Here is a 21,142-nt window from a genome sequence, read left to right as displayed (position 1 = left end):
GAAGTATGGTGTGCAGTAGCAGCAGCAGCTTCCTCTACTCTGCAAGCACCATGGGCGGGGGGGCTCAACCCTCGGCCCACCCACTACACCCCTTCCCCCAAGCCCCCACCCTTAACCCGCCTCTTCTTCCCCTCCCCCCTCCCCCTTTCCTCCTCATGCTGCGTCCTCCTTCCTCCTCACTCCTGCCTGCGGCAATCAGCTGGCTTGCGGCGTTTGGGAGGCAGGGGAAGGAGGGGGAGCCTGCATGCCGAGTCCTCGCTCCCCCGCCCCCGAACGCTGCAAGCCAGCTGATTGCCACAGGCAGGAGGTGGGGGGTGGAGGGGCAAGGCGCTGATCCGTGGGTCTGCCAGCGGCTGGGAGGCGCTGTGAGGTGGGGGGGCATAAAGGAGCTGATAGGGGAGCTGCCGGCTGTGGACAAAGCAGGCAGCCAAACGACGTTATAGCGAAGCATTGCACAATTTTAAATGGAGCATGTTCTGTAACTGAGCAGGGACCTAAGATCGAAACAAGGTTAAGTGAGAGGACATTAAGTGGGGAGTTACTGTACTGAAAGAGAAGCTCTGACTGCTCTCCTGCTGGAAACTAGTATGCACAGAGATGAAACATGAAGAGTTACCTTTTTTTAAATAAGCAAATTTCTTAGATATAAATAAAATAAAGGGAGTGTGAGGGACAGTCACGTGGGACATTTTGGAGAAAAGATTGCTGTCACTTCTTTTTTTCTCCAAATTAGTCAGCTTATTTCATTTTACAATACCCTGCAAACACACATACATACAGTGGGCCAAATTCTGCTGGCATAGTAACACCAATGTAAATTCATACTGCAAGTATGGAATTTCCACTGAAACTAATGACGCTACTATGGATTTATTTTGGGTTCAAGTTTGAAAGTCAGACTTTGCTCTCAGTTACATCAATGTAAATCTGTAGTAATTCAGTTGAAGCCAACAGAGTTATTTCAGATAGACCCAGGCATAACTGAAAGCAGAATCTGATCGGCACTCTGTGGAATTCAACCTTCAACATACAATCGGTGTACCTCAGAGGAGCAAAACTGGATGCAGCATGATCTTCAGCTGCCTTGCCCCCTAACAGATAACACCAGTCTCCACTGGGTTCCTAGCTGAATAAGTTACAATTAGTGTAACTTAAGTGTTAAAAAATTCAGCACAATAATGTTATGGTATATTTGATTGGTACTGACAAAGAAATCGATGAGTCTCTGAAATATAAAGGGCATTTAAAGAAAAGTGTTGGGCGAGGTACTAAACCTCTGTCACTTCAAATGTTATTAATTACACAAACTAAATTGGACGCTGAGTGAGCATTTTACTTGGAGAAATAAGCCTTTAAGTACTTGAGGCTCAGTTTGTCTGTAGTAGATCTACTGTAACACAGCATGAATAATCATGGCAATGCTGGACATCAGCACCATCATAAACTATTTATCAGCAAACCATATTTAACAGTATTTTTGCCTGCAGAGAGGTCACCCCTTTAAGCACAGATTAATCCTATTAATGGCTTTTCCTTACCTTAATGAAAAAGACGTTATGTGCTTCTTGGAGATGCTCAAAGTGCTGTTAGATTCTGATATGATGTAAGACTGGCAACACAATTTTTTAGTTTGTTTTGTTTCTGTTTTGTGGGTAAGGTATAAATGGTTTGTGTGGTTTGCTGCCAGGCTCTCCGATTACCAGACAAAGGTTCCACTAACCCTAATAAAATAAGATATTCTATACTCCATTTTTTCCGGACTCTCACAGAGTTGTATGCACAAAATGTCTCCACACTCATTGCATCAGATTCTGTGATCTCACTTATACTAGTGCAAATCCATCTAGTGAAGTCAATGGAGCTACACTAGTGTAAAACTAAGTGGAGAATAAGGCTGAGTTCTCTCCTCGCCCCTTCTTTTCTGCCAATGGGGTTGGGTTATGGAGACGCATCTGAAAGTTTGGTATTTCTTCAAATCTTATCAGAATTAATATGAACCTCTTTGGTCTAAAAAGTAATCAGGAGATCTCACATGATGATGTTTTCTTGAGAAATTTTTGGTACTTTATAGTTTTGGTGTCAATTTGGTTAGAAATATTATAACAACTGTTCTGGTGCTATTTCAATAACCAACGGCTCTCCCACTGGGAACTAATATGCATAGAGATGTGCAAAAAGCATGAGGAGTTAGAACTGGCCTGGATTGAAGTGGATTTGGTAACCCAGCAATGCTGCTCTTTCTCCATAGTCTTGGATACCAGAATTCTGCAGTCGTCACCTGATCCATTATAGTCACACGTTTGCTGTTTTACTAAGAGATGCTTAGCAATTAATGCAGTATCACACCATTGATTACTCCCTTCCGAGAGCTGAACCTTTAAAAACGAATTCCTTTGAAAGGTGCCAGGTTGAGCGGTCCAGAGAGTAAAATGACATTTTGATTCATATAACAGGCACATTACAGGCAATAGCAGTCCATACTTCTATATATTGCCTCTCCCTTGGATCACTGGACCATCTCTCACTGAGAGCAGTCCATTCTCTATGTTCTTTCAGTCCTTAGCCTCTCTGTAGAGATGTCCAACAAAGATGATAAATCATACTAATTGATATTGTATTCTGTGTTATGAGAACTAAGGGCATGTCTATTCTGTGATAAAAGACCCACAGCTGGCCCAAATTAGCTGACTCAGGCTCACAGGGCTATAAAATTGCAGTGTTGACATTCAGGCTCCGGCTGGAACCTGGGCTCTCAGATCCAACAATGGATGAAAATAGCATTCAGTAGGCCATAATTTTTTCTAATAAACACCAGCATTTTGTGACAGACCACCATCGGCTTAGCTGACAGTGGGGGCCAAATCCAAGCATGCCATGGTTAACAGGCCAGATTTTAACACATATGAAATTTAAACAATAATTGCATATAAATGAATGATAGACATTTTCCGGAACCAGCTTGCTGAAGGAGTCAGGCTTTTGAAACACAGACAGTTCACTGTAACCATTTATTCCCAGCAAGCTCATTTATTTATTTATTTTGGTGTGGTTTGGTTTTTGACCATTGTTTTGCTAATGGAATTGAAAGAACTTGAGGAAGTTTCTGTTTTGGGTTGGTTTTTTTGCTGTGGACCACAAAATTCTAACCTTTGAAGTGGAAGAAACTGTGAAGAAGCAATAATATGAATATCCTTTTTGTGGCTGTGGGACTAGATTCAGCTCTCCATTACACTGGTGTATATCTAGGGTAAATCCTGTTACTCAAATATGTTACTATTAAGATCCATTGGTGTGGAGGAGATCAGAATTTGGTCAGTAGTCTTTGTGAAAATGATAATGTTTTACTGTCAGATTCTACTGTATTTCCTACTGTTATGGTGAAAGACTCAATTGCAATTGCCACTTTACTAACCTTGCACATCAATGTGAAGTCAATTTGCTTTAAAGTTTACACGAGGCAATGCGAAACTTGTGAGAAGCATAAGAGCCCCTTCTCATACCCTTTGCATTCCAGATTGTGACATAATAGTATTCAGGCACAATGTGTGGAGTGTGGTGCTGCTGTGGAGACTTCTGCGGCTGGGACAGTGGCCACAGTGTCTCTCTGCTATGGCCCTGATCCTGCACCATTAAAGTTAAAGTGAGTTTTGCCATTGGTTTCAATGAGTTTAGAATAAAGGGATTAGAGCTCCTGGCTCTAGTATACACAAATCCATTTCGTCTCCCCAGCCCACAGCCACTGTGGCTAGCCATACCAGATTGTTATAGGACAGGCTGGCACAGAAACCCTTTTTTTGAAGGACATAGAAGGTTGTATAGACACATCTATGTGGCTTCTTTGCTCATGGTCTACCTGAGCAACTGACTCACAAGATACAAGAGGCACAGAGGGTCTCACATTGGCCTTCTGAGCCATGGATGAATTTTCCCAATGAAGTAGAATCTGCTCATCTTTATGTTTTCTCCTTCCGTGCCATGGCCAGTGGGGTGCTAATAAAGGCTAATGGCATAATGAAACTTTTAGGTTCTCTGTCAGACATTATGAACTGTGAGAAGATGCTGAGGGAAGGCTTTGTGTTAAATTGTGTTGACCCTGAGCCTATAATATCCATAGGAAAACAGAAAAGATCAGTGGATCCAATGGTGTGACAAGCTGAATAAATGTTTTATGACAAAAAGACCTGCTATATATATATACACACACACACACACACACACACATAGGCTTATACAAAAGAAAGACATCTACTTAAAAGCCCTGGGTGTCCCTAACTCAAATTACAGGAGCAAAAGTAATATCTAGCAACCAAGGCCCAGATCCACAAAAGTATTTAGCTGGCTAACTCTTATTGAAATCAATGGGAGCTAGGCCCGTAAATACTTTTGGGAATCTGAGCATTATTCCTTAACAGCCAAGAAAATTCAGACCCCTACAGAACTCTCACAAAATTCCCCATTGTCTTCCAGACCTAACCCCCATCAAACCTCCCTTTACATCAGTCCAAGCAAATAAGTATGCCTTGAATCACAGTTAAGAGAGTCTGGGGTTACTAACAGAATGTACTCTCCTCATTATACAATTACCTGTCCCCACACAGTTAAATCCTGCAGAACACTGAGACGAGCTTTCATAGAAGAGAGAGAGTTATTCCAAGGGCCTTCCATTCCTGTTTGACTGTGAATCCACCTTTGCTAAGTGCCAGGCTTTCTTCACAGTTTTTCTACAGCTGTTCAGCTTCTCCATAAATACTTCACAAGGATATATTGATCACATTTAAATTGCATCTGTTTGCTACAAGGAATGCAGTTTAAATGAGTAGGAAATAGCCAAAAATACAGGAAGGATTGAACTAGGTCACTTAGAGATCTGTTTATTATTTCATTTGTTTGCAGGCTAGGAGACTAGAGTGCCAGGGCTAAATTCTGTCCTTGTTACACCCACGTAACCCACTGAAATCAATGAGTTTCGAGAGCAGAATTTGATAAATAATATCTTAGAATTGAATTTGGAAGAGAGTATTTAAAGGACCCATATTGCATCATATAAGAGGTTTTATGCCAATTTTTGCTCTCAGGAACACCAGTGCACACCACTGACTTAATGAGAGGAGGATTTGGACTTTTGTTTGAAACATGAGGAATTGTCAGTTCTGTCTGGTTTGGTTTAGAAAAGGGAATTTGAAAGAAAAATGCTGCCTTCTTTTGTTCTTTCTTTTAAACCATCCCCGGTATCTTTAGGAAATAATAGAGAGCAGCCAACTTGCAATGAGGAGAGCTTCAAGGCATTCTTTTTGTGGTTCTGGATTGTCTGAGCTCATTTGCTTTGTTATTTCAGCACTTTGAGTGGGTGACCCCAGCATTGTGGTGTAAAACACAGACTAATTATATATATATTCCCATTACTGTGCTAAAACTAGAGACTCTTGACCCCAGGCCCTACTGATCTAGATGAAACATGACTCCTTAGGATTTCAGTCAAGACAACTGGGGCATTTGAGTCCATAACTTGAAGAAAGACAGGAAGGTTTCATTGATTCAAACCTCACCCTATTGCTTAACCCTGTGCATTTCCCAGGTATGTCTGTTTGAGTACATAAGAGGCTAGTTTGGGGACCAGGATTTCATGAAGGGTTAAAACAAATTATATGATTGGCTATGATTAAAAAATAAAAGTCCTTCCCTATCCATTTTGTATACATAACCTCTATCCATGTGCTCTGTCACACTGGCAAATGCCCTGTGTATAACCGCTGTCAGAAAGAAGTACAGGCAGATGAAAAAGATTACACAAAGGAAAAGAAATGGACCAGCCAGTTCTGCAAAATGACTGAGAAATTAGAAGAAACAGGCACTTTCTGTGAATGGTGTATCTTCTAGCACAGACCTGGTGGAAGCATTAAAACTGAAATCAGCAAATACCCGAAATGCATACATGCTTGAAGCACACAAACATTATGAACAAAAGTGACTCAATGACTTGAAATCCTTCCTAATTGCTACACAGCAATTTAATGTTGTGCAGGAAGGACATGCAGGGCAGAAAAGGTGGGGGAGTTGCATTGTATGTAAGAGAGCAGTATGACTGCTCAGAGCTCTGGTATGAAACTGCGGAAAAACCTGACAGTCTCTGGATTAAGTTTAGAAGCGTGAGCAACAAGGGTGATGTCATGGTGGAGTCTGCTATAGACCACCGGACCAGGGGGATGAGGTGGACGAGGCTTTCTTCCGGCAACTAACGGAAGTTACTAGATCGCAGGACCTGGTTCTCATCAGAGACTTCAATCACCCTGATATCTGCTGGGAGAGCAATACAGCGGTGCACAGACAATCCAGGAAGTTTTTGGAAAGTGTAGGGGACAATTTCCTGGTGCAAGTGGTGGAGGAATCAACTAGGGGCAGAGCTCTTCTTGACCTGATGCTCACAAACTGGGAAGAATTGGTAGAGGAAGCAAAAGTGGATGGGAACCTGGGAGGTAGTGACCATGAGATGGTCCAGTTCAGGATCCTGATACAAGGAAGAAAGGAGAGCAGCAGAATACGGACCCTGGACTTCAGAAAAGCAGACTTTGACTCCCTCAGGGAACTGATAGGCAGGATCCTCTGGGAGAATAACATGAGGGGGAAAGGAGAGCTGGCTGTATTTTAAAGAATCCTTATTGAGGTTACAGGAACAAACCATCCCAATATGCAAAAAGAACAGTAAATATGGCAGGCGATCAGCTTGGCTTAACCGTGAAATCCTTGCTGATCTTAAACACAAAAAAGAAGCTTACAAGAAGTGGAAGATTGGACAAATGACCAGGGAAGAGTAAAAAAATATTGCTCAGGTATGGAGGGGTGAAATCAGGAAGGCCAAATCACACTTGGAGTTGGAGCTAGCAAGAGATGTTAAGAGTAACAAGAAGGGTTTCTTCAGGTATGTTAGCAACAAGAAGAAAGTCAAGGAAAGTGTGGGCCCCTTACTGAATGAGGGAAGCAACCTAGTGACAGAAGATGTGGAAAAAGCTAATGTACTCAATGCTTTTTTTGCCTCTGTCTTCACGAACAAGGTCAGCTCCCAAACTACTGCACTGGGCAGCACAGCATGGGGAGGAGGTGACCAGCCCTCTGTGGAGAAAGAAGTGGTTCGGGACTATTTAGAAAAGCTGGATGAGCACAAGTCCATGGGGCTGGATGCACTGCATCAGAGAGTGCTAAAGGAGTTGGCAGATGTGATTGCAGAGCCATTGGACATTATCTTTGAAAACTCATGGCGATCGGGGGAGGTCCCGGATGACTGGATAAAGGCTAATGTAGTGCCCATCTTTAAAAAAGGGAAGAAGGAGGATCCGGGGAACTACAGGCCAGTCAGCCTCACTTCAGTCCCTGGAAAAATCATGGAGCAGGTCCTCAAGGAATCAATTCTGAAGCACTTAGAGAGGAAAGTGATCAGGAACAGTCAGCATGGATCCACAAGGGCAAGTCATGCCTGACTAATCTAATTGCCTTCTATGACGGATAACTGGCTCTGTGGATGAGGGGAAAGCAGTGGATATGTTGTTCCTTGACTTCAGCAAAGCTTTTGACACGGTCTCCCACAGTATTCTTGCCAGCAAGTTAAAGAAGTATGGGCTGGATAAATGAACTATAAGGCGGATAGAAAGCTGGCTAGATTGTCGGGCTCAACGGGTAGTGATCAATGGCTCCATGTCTTGTTGCAGCCGGTATCAAGTGGAGTGCCCCAAGGGTTGGTCCTGGGGACGGTTTTGTTCAATATCTTCATAAATGATCTGGAGAATGGCATGGACTGCACCATCAGCAAGTTTGCAGATGACACTAAACTGGGAAGAGAAGTAGATACGCTGGAGGGTAGGGATATGATACAGAGGGCCCTAGACAAATTGGAGGATTGGGCCAAAAGAAATCTGATGAGGTTCAACAAGGACAAGTGCAGAGTCCTGCACTTAGGATGGAAGAATCCCATGCTCCGCTACAGACTAGGGACCGAATGGCTCGGCAGCAGTTCTGCAGAAAAGGACCTAGGGGTTACAGTGGGTGAGAAGCTGGATATGAGTCAACAGTGTGCCTTTGTTGCCAAGAAGGCCAATGGCATTTTGGGATGTGTAAGTAGGGGCGTTGCCAGCAGATCGAGCGACGTGATCGTTCCCCTCTATTCAATATTGGTGAGGTCTCATCTGGAGTACTGTGTCCAGTTTTGGGCCCCACACTACAAGAAGGATGTGGAAAAAATTGGAAAACGTCCAGCGGAGGGCAACAAAAATGATTAGGGGACTGGAACACATGACTTATGAGGAGAGGCTGAGGGAACTGGGATTGTTTAGTCTGCGGAAGAGAAGAATGAGGAGGGATTTGATAGCTGCTTTCAACTACTACCTGAAAGGGGGTTCCAAAGAGGATGGATCTAGACTGTTCTCAGTGGTAGCAGATGACAGAATAAGGAGTAATGGTTTCAAGTTGCTGTGGGGGAGGTTTAGGTTGGATATTAGGAAAAACTTTTTCACTAGGAGAGTGGTGAAGCACTGGAATGCGTTACCTAGGGAGGTGGTGGAATCTCCTTCCTTAGATATTTTTAAGCTCAGGTTTGACAAAGCCCTGGCTGGGATAATTTAGTTGGGGATTGGTCCTGCTTTGAGCAGGGGGTTGGACTAGATGACTCCTGAGGTCCCTGCCAACCCTGATATTCCATGATTCTATGCCGCCAGAGTCTCCATGATGATGGATGCCTTATAACTGAGTGCAAAATAAATGACAATAAATAATTCTAAAGTGTTACAGTTTATGATGAATGATGATGTTTATGATAAAAAGAAAAGCCTTTCCAAAACATGGGTCATCTGTGATCAGAGCTGGACCTGCAGAGAACACCACTCTTAGAGCTCATAAGCTTTCTATCATTCACCTGGAAGGCCCATTCTTCACTGTGAGACTGAATGAGCCAATAAAATAATGTAGTAAGAGCATTGCCAAGGCAAAAGGAAACACACATACTGTAGCTCTTAGCTTGGGAGCCAAAAGAACAGCAGGAAGCATTCAGAATAAAAAAGTTGTATCAGGATCTTGTACTGAACAAGGTTTCTGGGGTGTGTTTGTGTGCATGCATGTGTGTCTCTGAGTATTTGAGAGTCAAGTAGCTTTGTGGTCTTATTCTGTGTAAATCTCCTCCCTCCTGTATCCATGCTGTTGTCTCCTATTGTCACTCATTCTGGCATTGCTAACCTGGATTGTGAGCAATAGTTAGGTTTAGGAGCATGTTTTTACTTGTCTTTCAAATGCCATGCTCACCTATGGATATGTAATAAATAAAAATGAGAAAGCAAGTATGAGAGAGGTGAGTTTCACATAGACTCCTGTGTGCCAAAGAATAAGACTAGGACTCAAATGCATCCAAGTGGACTTCCAAGGACACGGGCCCCTTCCCTTTGTCAGATCAGTTGAGATCCACAGGTTTAGAGGGTGCAGCTTTCGACCTCCTCCCCGAGGGAAGGCCACCCTGATAGAAGAGCTCCAAGAATTCCACTTCCCTATGGGAATAACCTGGAGAGAGGGAATGGAGCCCCAGCGATATATGGGGTAGGCAATGTATGTTCCTTACCTAATGAATTACAAAGAGAAACAGACTTTACTGAGAGACAATGTAGAAGTGGTCAAAATGAACTTTGTTCTCATTTTCAGACTCTCTGTTTCATGTGATGCCTCCAGCCAATGCACTAATTTTCAGTGGCAGAACCACTAACCCGGGTTCTGGGACTACAGCTAATGTCCAAGATCGCACAGTGTTCCAGGTTCTGCTATACTCACCTTGAATAGTCCTATTGGAATACATGCAACTGTTTGTGGAGCTAAGGGCCTACTCAAAATGAACAAGGGTGTTAGAATGCAGCCCTAAATTAGAGTTTGCTGCTCAGCGAGTCTCACCAGAGGAGTCCCAGACTACAGGCAGCTCTGATGACAAACAGAAGTAATCATCAAGCTAATGCCTCTAAAGGGCGGTTACCCTGGGCAGTAGCATGGAAGGCCTTGCACAATGCATGGAAGTTTAAACAGCCACAGACTGGGGACACTTTGTAGATGCTTTGACTTTGTATAAACAATTAACAATGCTCACTTCACACTCCATGCCAACACTAAACCCTCCATTCCCCACCTACCCAGGAGAGACTGAGTCAGTTTTACACCTGCACATTCTTTTGCTTTAGCTTTAATCCTTGGTGCTTCTGTTCGGGGATAATTTGCCTAAAAAAGACAAAGAGAAGACAGGGTGAGCACTGGGAACCAAACACATTGAAAGCAACACTGTCAGGGCTCCCTTGCTATGGTGTCTTACCGGCTGGGAAAGAAAGTGGAGAGTATGTGTCCTACCATAGTGTTTCCCCAGACAACAATCTTTAGAGATGTTTGGGGCAGGCGGGGGGAGGTAGAGGAGGGAATATCAAAAGTTTAGCAAGGAAGAGAGAAGTGACTAGCAGTGTGGAGACTGAGTGACTAAACAGTCATGAAACAAACATCCAGCCACCAATAGGTTAATAGTTTGATTTATTTCTTATTTCATGGCTAAAAATGCTTATTTCTGCCCCTCTGACTAAGCTTGCTACATTGGCTTTTAAGTCTGGCAAATGTAGAGAACTTTTTTTCCTCTAATAAAAGGGAATTTGCTCAGTGGGCACTCTTTGCATGTTGCCCGTGTCTAGTCACGAGATTGTTATCATCAAGCAACAGGGACCCTGGAAATCTAGGTCACTTTGGGATGTTTTTCTGTAGCAAGAAAAAAGAATGGTACAGCATCTTTTCTGAAGGCTGCAGCTGTGGAAATATGGAGCCGTCTGCTCTTTCACACCCTCAGAGCTCAATGCTGGCTGTGAAAACCCAGAAGCTGTTGCTTTTAATGATCCTGTGACCGTGAAATTGGCTCTGATTCATTCACTGGCCATGGAATCTGCATAGCCTTATTAGTATACTTATTTGGGTAATCTGCGTCTTCTGAAAAGGGAATTGTACTGCCTGTGTCTACGGATGTACAGTCCGTCGCATATCATAACGAGACCGTGCCTGAGATGAAGTAAAAAGAAAAACAGAGCAGTGCAGAGGTTGAATCTGGTATGCACCAAATTAGGTCTCAAAGAAAGAAAAGGAAAGAAAACTGCCAGTGCTCACTGCTGAACACTGGTGTCTTTTCAAAAGTGGACAATCAATTCTTTCTTCCATGTGTGTTTTGTCTGGTATTTGAGGTCATACAGAAGTTGTATGCGACCAATCAAATAACTTTTTAAACTTCAGTAAGCAGGAACAACCAAAACAAAGGGGAATTACACCATGACAATTAAGATGGTAAAGGCTGTGATGGAGAAACTTAAAAAAAAAAAATCCATAGTGTTCTTAGAATTTATAACAATGTAAAGAAGCCCTTGAACATATCAGGTTTCCTGCTACTTTTCTAGGAACATCCATCCAGCCACCACAGAAAAGATGCACAACTACTTAGACATTTCCATAACGTTTATCATGTTAGGTAATGTATATAATGTTATTTACATGAATGTCTTATTTGTTTAGAATCTTGTGCCTTAACAGATGTCCTTCAGCTGTAGGTGCAGAGAATGTAAAGTAAGGACTGATTCTCCATCAGTGGAGTTATGGTGGTATAAAAAGGAGGTATATCAGAGAAGAATCAGACCCCAAAGGCTTAAGCTGCATTTTTCCTAAACCATTGTGTCCCTCACCTTGTCAAGAATCTTGCGTATTTTCAAATTATGTTTTTAGTGAAAGTTGTAAAAGATAGAGAAATATTTCTGATTGGAAACCGGCCCCCTGGTTAGTTACGCAGAGTATAACAAAAAATGCATTCAGTTCACTAATAAGCCCCCTTGCTTGGAGGCCTGCATCCAGTTTCAGTTCCACTCGTGTAAATAAGGAATATGGTAACTCCATTCTAGTCAGTGTAACAAATGTGAGATCAGAAATTGGTCATTTTTTCATATATAGCCCTGTTGGCATCTATTAAGTAATGGTAACAAATATTTCTGAAGCATAGCTATGAATGCTCGGAATGTCTGTATAACTTGCATTGACTTTCAATAGATTTAAGTACTTAATTTCCATTTGTGCCTTTGAAAATCTCTCCTGACATGATTACCCACCACTCATCCTCACCCACTCACTAACTTCTAAAGCAAGGACCGTATCTGCAACGTGAATCCCTTGGTGCATAGGTCAGTTCAGAATCTAACGCCTAGTTTTTGGAACAACTATAGAAGTCGTCCCCAAGCGATCCACCCCAAATTTTACACAAGACCCAGTGCATGCATGGAGACATGGCACTTTGGAAGCTTTAGTAAATGCTAATGTAATCTATAAAGTTACTACTTCTTTATTAAATTAATTCTGATCTTTATGGCCAGGCTGTGACCAATCACTGTGTAGGTTCTCTAGGGCAGGGGATAGAATCATAGAATCACAGGACTAGAAGGGACCTTGAGAGGTCATCTAGTCTAGACCCCGGCAAGATACAAGGAGCCCTCTTGTGCTGAGCACAAGGACTGTGTAAGTGTCTACAGTGTTGTTAATTTCTTCAAATGGGATAGGGAAGCTGAGAACATGGCCATAGTCATTAGACCTTGTGCTAATGTAATACTGACAGACCCCAGTTATCAGCGGGTAGGATCAAACCTGGAAGCTAAATGCATGAGCCTCAACTGCATGAGCTAAAAGCCACATGGTCCTTAGCTAAGGCTGTAACAGACTCATTAATCTCAAATTGTCTTGGTGCCACAAGGGGGGACAGAACACCACACCCAGGAGATATGTGGGTTACACTAGGGTAGTGCAACTCTTTACTGCCCCAAACATGTTGCCTTAAAAGGCACAGATGAACTTTCAGTGTTGTAATTCAAGGCTTTCTGAAATCATCAGTTCTGAAATACAACAGGTAACCATTGAAGACTTGGAGCAACTTCCTGGTGTGTTTGTATTTGCTTTCCCTATCTACAGGAGTTCAAATCACTACTGACAGACATATAGTATGTCTAATAACTGAGGTTAAAGGTGCATATTGTGCATTGATAATGGAACTAGTTAATTTTCAGGGGAATGCCTGTAGTATGTAAACTCTGGCTCTTCCATGTAGTTATTAATATGGGAAGTAAGAATCAATTGCTGATATAGTCTTAAAGTTTATGTACTGAGTCAATATTTTGTGCAGCTGCTTTCTCAGTCCTTGTCAGACCACTGGAGACAGGTGAACAGAAAGACCTAAAATAAGAACATCAGATTTTGGCCGATGCCGTTTACGAATAGGCCAGTTCAGAACTCTATGTGTGTAATTGTGGAGTTAGACATTTACTGATAGATGTTTTAAGAGCTTCCTTATTGAGAATGTGATTTTTCTTAATAGATAAACACTAAGAGTCAGATACTCAGCCGGTGTAAAACAGGATAGCTCCATTATCTTCAAAGGAGCTATGCTGATTTACACTACATAAGAATCCAGCCCTAATAATTTAGTAATGAAAATGGAATGAAGTGAAGGAAGCCCATGAGCCTGTACAATTTATACTTTTTAGAAACACAGCACTAAAGGGCAGACTTAAGTCTCATAACTTGTTGCATATTTTAGGTGAACTTTAACCATATTTTTTCCTACCTTCTATTTTTCCAGATATTTATTAACCACTCTGTTGCTCTATCATAAACAAAGTGGTGGTGCTTTCAGAGCAGAAATATAGATGAGACTGAGTGGGAAAGCTCGCCCAACTCAGGCCTCAACTGTATCTTTTCTGTAGGTATATACAGTTCTTCATGTAGAAAGGCTATCTAGCTAGTACCCTTTCCAAAGTAATAATATTCACCTACCAATGTAAAAAAAAAAAACCCCAAACTTAAAAACTTTCACAAACTAACTCCAGGAAAATTCCACAGAAAAGGGATATACCACCAGAACAATTAGACAAATACAAGTCTAACTATTTCATGGTTACAAAGAGAAAAATCTCTGAAAATTATGAGTTTGTCATATTCCATTTTTTCCTTCAGAGTATTGAATGCCATTTAAAGCACAACAAATATCCAAGTTCGTATCCCCTGACAAACATCCAGGGACACCTTTAAGTCAAAACAGAAGCAACCAAAAATCAGGAGGCAAAGGAAACTTTGACGAAGCCACAGAAAACTTGTCAGATGCAATTATTCAGTAACTGTACCCACAGTAATTATTAGGAAGGGACCTACTGACCATAATCTTTGTTGAACACTGTGTGGTTGAAGAGTTCCACATACACTGCAATCTGCAGAGTAGCAAAATACAAAACCTCCTGAGGCAGAGACATAATGCTAAAAGCAAGTGAACAAGCACCACAATATTCAGAAAACTTTGCAAGTCAGGTGACCAAAATCAGGCCAGGAAACAATCCTACCAACAATAGGAAAAGCAAGGCCAAAGTATTTATAGCTTAAAGTAATCCAAAAATATGGCGAATCATAAACAACGAGTTACAAATACAGCCAGCTAACAGGAATCCTCTTGACCTCCCTCATGTGGTTCAGGTAGCAAAGCGCTCAGGATTAATAAAGCTGTAAACAATAAGAAACAGGGTAGAAGCGACAAACATAGCTGGAGACACAGATACCAACCACAGTGCTGGGAAGTGCCTATCTTAAAATATAACTCTGCTCATAATGTCATGCAACCAGCCCAGGCACAAATGATACTTGTCTCATTGCCTTGGAAGGCTAGCCATCTAGGGGTGGGGGAGGGGGGCAGGATACTCAGCTCCTGAAAACATAGCAGGCTTATTCTCAAACCCACACCTCTCTGTCCTACAATCCTTACTAGGCTCTTTGGTAGCCATATTGACGTGTCACTCCCAGAAGCTGTGACAGAATAGCTGATTCAGAGTTAAAACTAAAATGATAAGAAATCCAAAGATTTGAAAGTATGTACATTCACAGTTCAGATATCAAAATGGTCTTAATTCTGTTCTATTAACAAGCCTACCTCATCTCTGTCTCTTTGCATGGTGAGATATTTTCTCCCTGAAAGTCTGCAGTTTGCAGCTAGAGCATTAAAATGTGTCTTCCAGAGCACTGGTTTCTGAATGGTTTCATGTCTCCACTGCAGGCACGCTGTGTATGTAATGAGACTTGGATCGCTGGCTGCCATAATGAAATCTGGCTCCCAGTGTTGGAGGCTGCTGAGAGCTTAATGTGACATTTTGAGCCCATTTGGCACTTCACAGGCTCAAGTCCTAATGAGCAGTGGGGAATAATTACAGCCTTCAGTGTCCTGTTCGTCAAACCAGGAATCTGTTCCCATGTTCTGTGAACTTCTGTGGGGAAGGACAGAGTTAACACATCCATTATATGATTAAGAATAAAACGTTGCAGATTCTGTGGGTACTGATAAAATAAAACTGTTATGGATAAGGTAATCTGAGTTTCTGTTTTTTTCCACGATGAGGTCAGAACTAACGTAGTTTGGATACCTTACCTGTGAATTTTTTATGATCAAATGAATGTTTTGGTGTACCTGTAAGTTTATCCTTCACTCTGAATCCCCTGGCATGGTACTGATTGTGTTTCTGCTTGTTATAACGTTGTTGTAAGGACTTTAACTCAAAAATTACTGATAAATACTCTCAATCTCAGCTAACCGTAAATGTAGCTTTTTGTCCGGCAACATACATGCTTTCTAATTAAAGGTGGGTATTGAGCAACTCAAATGATAGGATGACAATTTTGCCTTAGCTGGGTACTTGTGCTTAGGTTTTACAGGCTTGTAACAACAGAAGTTGTCTACAATCATATGGTTCCATCTTGATAGCGCTGCTTTATTCTTGGTAAGGGGCAACCATATGCTCTGTTAGTTCCCTAAATGAAGGAGAGGAGTGTTAACAGATTGCTGTAATAGCTCCTGCTGTCATTGGTACAAAATACCTTATTTTATTGCCCCTCTATGATATTATTGCCAGGAATTTTCTTAGCTTTGAAGTCAGTAGAGAAACTATATACAACTATTTACAACAAAGCTGAAATGAGTCATTCTCTTACAAAACTAAGAGCACAAAAGAACAGGGTTTCCAACTCAGGCTATACGGCGATAAGTGGGAACTGGAGACTCATCAACCCTCACTACCTTTTATGACCTCGGCTGGAAGCATGAGGAGACCCACTACCCACTACGCACAGACGCTTCCAGATTCAGGCACATGGCGCGCATGCGCACCCATATGACGAATACATATAGGGACCATTACTCGAAGAAGAATCCATGTTTTATAATATACTTGCTAAGGATCTGTTATGATAATGTGGGAACAAGGAGGAAGAAAAAAAGGGGGATGGTGAGGTGGATGACATTGCATTGCTTTTGTGTACTTGACTCTCCTTTTATTGATAAGTGTCTGCATTACACAGAGATATGGGTCCAGTTTGAAATGTGGAGTCACGTGATGTTGACAAAGCATTTGCACTGTCAAATATTCCATTTAGCATTAAGTCCACAGATGAATTATGAACTCTGTTTAAGTCAGTACTGAGGCAACAACAGTGTCTCCTTTGTTTAGAGTCTATGATTGGATGTGCATATGATATATAAAGTAATATTAAACATCACAAAGTCATAAGAATATAAGATTTACCATACCAGCACAGCTCATTGTTTAACAAATCTAATATCCTGCCTCTGGCTTTTGTCACTATATTTAATTGGCTGACAATTGATAATGCAATTTTGAAATGCTATACATAGAGGGAAATTCTTTCCTGGACCCTGAGATTAGTTTAGATCTTGAAGAAAGAGATTTGATTGCTGTTATCTTGGCATGCATAACTACAAATGTTATTCTTGGTCGTAATACTTATCCGACCCTATTTTACATCCATGCAGTCTTGATGATGGCTGGTGGTAATGAATTCCCCAGATTGACTCAATACTGTATGTACAAATATTTCCTCTTATTTGTTCTAGATTTGCCAGCAATTATTTTAAATCAACCATTCTCAAAGTATAGCTGGACATCTCTAATTCGCACTCTGTTAATCTGCAAACCAAATAATTCTCACCCTGACCATTATTTTAAAAATGATGGTCTCATCTCTTAGCAAAAGTTTATGGAGCACTTTATAAAGACACATGAATAAGAGTTAATTAATCATTAAGTAATGTAAGTTTTAATATAAGTTATTACTTATAGAAAATTTACAATATAGCACATTTAGCAGTATACTAAGAAGTATTCTAGGTAATTAAAACTAAGCTACACTTTTCAAAATGACTAAACAAAGTACTTTTTGTAATGCAGCATTTTTATTTTATTTTCATATTTTTTTCTTATATTTGCTATTCTAGTTGATTGCACAAGATAGGACATAAATAATACTTACTAATTACCAAAGGTCAGAATCTGGCTGCAAGGGTAAATAACCCAGCAGAGATAAGGAGAGGAACTGCTTTTTTCTACTTACTGCTTGTCTAAAGGGTCCTGCACAGCACCTTACTATTTGAGGAATATGCACAAGATTGCAAACTCCTTAGTCACTTTTGTTTTGCCAACCTATTTTCCAACTGCAGCTTTCCATTCATGCAGCCTTGCAAACAGGGAAAGAATCTGTAAGACATTATATGCCACTCTGAAATAGAGTGCATTTGTGCCTGTGTGTGTGTGTGTAAAAGTAATGGGAATTAGCACTGAGCAAGTATTAGTGAACTGGAAAGTGTGGTGATGTGTGTGTGTGTTGCCAACCTCATTTAGAGCAACAATTCCTGGCATGGTTTTATAGTAATAGGAAATCAAGGCTAAGCAAGAAATTACCTCTTACAGACCTTACACTTGTCCTTCAGTGTACTGATTGTGAGATGACAGTGTGGAATGTAAGTGGAGGTCCTTGTGTAAATGTACTGGCAGGATCCCCCCATATCATCCCATTTCCCTCTCCTCCTCCGCTTCTGGATCTCGACTTCTCATCTGCTTCTTGGTTGTAAATCTGCCACTTCTCTCCACACAACTATCATTTCTGCTTATCAGACACTAGTGCTTTATGATTTCAGTCCCTATTTCCCTGCCTTCTCCAGAAACCTAACACTAAAGCTTGGCACAAGATGTGAGTTCACTGCAATATCTTACATTGTGTTGTGCTAGGTGGCTCAGACAGAAGACTGGAAAAACCGTAGTCATTTCAGCTTTTAATTGGCCTGTGCCTTTCTCCTTGATTTTCTTTTTCTGACAGTTCTCATTTCTCCCTGAAAATGCTTCCTTCAAAAGGACTGAAAATACAGGAAAATAAAAAACCGGCTTCAATATTAGAACTGTCCATTCTTTCCCCCCTCTGGTAGCCTCAGAACTACGCACAACCTTGCAGCGTTGCTACAGCGTGATCGCTTACACTCATTTTTCTGAAATAAGTTTCTCTCCCCCCTAGATGTTCTTGAGCCCCCTCTATCAAAACCATTGGTCTGTGCTGCGGAAGAGGCAGCATGGTGTTTACTGACTAATCCATCCATTTAAAAGTGTGCGGTCCTTTTCTCAAAAAACTGAAGTCAGAGTGGAGAGAACTCCTCACTCCATTACTATCCAGAACTCTGTGGGTTTATTGGAAAAGGATATGAAATTCCTCAACTTACATACTGCCCGTAAATGAAAAACTGGAGACCAGTCTTCTGAAAGGTGAAAAGCCGGAGATTCAGTTAGTACCTATTGGTATTGCAAAAAGCCACACAAGAAGGCACTGCAATGACCTTATGCTGTATTACTCTGCGTCATGATGTTGCATCATCACAATTCAGTGTCATGTATTTAGGCTAAGAAAATGAAAATGTCACGGCCATCATGCTGCCCCCTACGGTTAGTATGGCCCTCCTCATCACAGTTCACCAAGCTGCTGCCAACATCACCACCACCAAGCTTTAACCTAAACTTAACTTCCCCAATACTAATTTCTCCCTACTGTTACTCACACCTTCTTGTCAACTGTCTATAATGGGCCACTCTCTTACCACTTCAAAAGGTATTTTTCCTCTCTTGGTATCCTGCTGTTGATTTATCTCTTTAGACTGACCTCACACTTGGTAAAGCAATCCCCATCCTTTCATGTATTTATACCTCCTCCTGTATTTTCACTCCATGCATCTAGCCCACGAAAGCTTATGCCCAAATAAATTTGTTAGTCTCTAAGGTGCCACAAGGACTCCTCATTGTTTTTGCTGATACAGACTAACATGGCTATCACTCTGAAATCAAACTCCATTAAGTCATCTCCAGCTCTGGATCTCCCATCAATCCATCTTTTGCGCTTCCATTTTTAAAATGTGAGGCTCTTCAGGGTGGGAACTGGCTTTATTTCTATGTCCAGTGCTGGGTATTTTATCCACACTAAATCAACAGGGATAGATTGTGCTACAGGGCACAACCTGTGTAAAAGGCAGGGCATGGCTGTGCTGCCGCAGGGAGAAACTTTGTAAGTTACAAGTCTTTCTCGGCTGCTCCTAAGGGAAATATTTTGCTACTGGCCCTTACCAGCTACCATCAGCATAATGAGATGGGAGGGGCAGCTTTCATCTGGAGAACAGGGGGACACTGACTTTCTCCTCTCAGCTTTTGGCTGGCTAAGTAAGGAGGCACAGGAAAGCAGAGTGAGGCTGGTCCTTCAAGCAGCAGTGCTCGGCCAGCTCTCCTTTCTGCTGTTGAGCAACTAAGGTCAGCAGTATTCTCGCCTGTTGTGTCTTCGTGCTGGGCAGACTGGAGAGGCTGAAGTGGGCTCATCTGTGCAGCAGGTCCACTCCCACCCTGCTCTGCTCTCCATCTCCTCCTCGCTCAGAGGGTCTGAGAGTGGGGAGCAGAGGTGACCACGCAGCACAAATTCTAGCAACTGGCCTCTCATCTGACAGGTTCTTGGTGTTGACAGAGGAAACCTGAAGATCCAGGGGGAGAGAGGAAATTATGGGGGTGGAGGGACACTTGGTGGGGGGTGATAGTTGGTGGAAATGGATGAAAGATAGGGGGAACCTGGGTACAAACAGGGAAAGTCAGGAGAAAGTTGTAGGGGCAAGAGAGACTGGGGGAAGCCTTGGAGACAGAGAAAGGCTAGGAAGAGGAATAACAGATGAGGGGAAGACTACAGAAAAGGGAATCATGTGAATTGAGGACAGAGACAGATGTCATTTGGGAGGGAAGCTGAGATATTTTAAGAAGAGGGGGAAACTGGGATGCTGGGAGGGGAACAGGCACAGTGGAAATCTGGGAAAGGACAACGTGGAAAACTTGGTGGAGGATCTTGTGTACAAGAGCTTGGGGTTGTCTCACATTAATATGGGGGAGAAGATTTGTTTCCCAATTCCCCATCTTTGTATGCAAAATTTCTCTACTGCTAGTAACAGATTACTTCTCCTGCACCCACAGCTCAGCTGTGCTGGCCAGTGCAGCAGGGCCAAGCCATGTCTACCCATTCTTCACCCCACACACTCTGTCTGGAAGCCCAGCACTAAGCTGCACAGCCCCTAATACCACATTTGCCACCCACTCCCTTTCCCACTTATGTGAGGGAGAGGGAAGCAGCAGTTTTACATAGCCTGTTTCTGCCTTTTGCTGGAAGCAGAAAACCAGGTAGTCCATATAGGGGTGTGAGGAGTTTTATTACCCATCCACAGCTGAATAAGGCTAAGCCACAACCTAGTTCATAATAACCACAAAGCAATGGCAGAACACAGTGTTGCCTTATGTGTACCAGGCATCAGGTGGATAAATAGCACCCCATTAGCTTTGCCTGGGTCTAAACAATGCATGAGGAGTTCTAGTCACACTAGTGAACGCTATAAAAACTGCATGTGCCCCCAAGTCCCAAATGTGCCCCAGGAACCACATGCTGAGTGATCTCAACGCAGATCAGCCAGTGTTCCAAGTGGTTTCCTTCTCCCAGCTGACAGCCTGCAAGTGAAAAGAAAACATTTATTCATGTGGGAATGTTGAAAAGGGTTTTAGTGATGTCACTGAGGCTCTTTGTGTGGGCTCTTTCGGATGGGCACTGGGCTCTTTGTGTGGTTCGTTGGGATGCCTGTTTGTACTGCACTTCCTTGTCTGTTCCCAGCTACAGATTTTGAAATGAAAATGAAGGACGAGGGGCCTCAGTCCCTCTCAGAGGTGAATCCAAAATAGGGGAC

At 42.2% G+C, this 21,142-nt stretch overlaps 1 long non-coding RNA gene across 1 annotated transcript in view; it reads right to left on the bottom strand.

The window, feature by feature from the left end:
• LOC142071752 (uncharacterized) overlaps positions 1-15,124 on the bottom strand; it is a 28,220-nt gene extending 13,096 nt beyond the window's left edge. The window contains exons 1-2 of the long non-coding RNA XR_012667943.1: positions 14,987-15,124; positions 10,149-10,233 (exon numbers count right to left, since the gene is read on the bottom strand). This is a non-coding gene — a long non-coding RNA (uncharacterized LOC142071752). The remainder of the gene's footprint in view (positions 1-10,148; positions 10,234-14,986) is intronic.
• Positions 15,125-21,142: the final 6,018 nt, after the last annotated feature.

The sequence above is a fragment of the Caretta caretta genome, chromosome 4, assembly GCF_965140235.1.
Source record: "Caretta caretta isolate rCarCar2 chromosome 4, rCarCar1.hap1, whole genome shotgun sequence".
In the NCBI taxonomy this organism is placed as follows: Eukaryota; Metazoa; Chordata; order Testudines; family Cheloniidae; genus Caretta; species Caretta caretta.
This window is presented reverse-complemented; position numbering and strand designations above follow the sequence as displayed.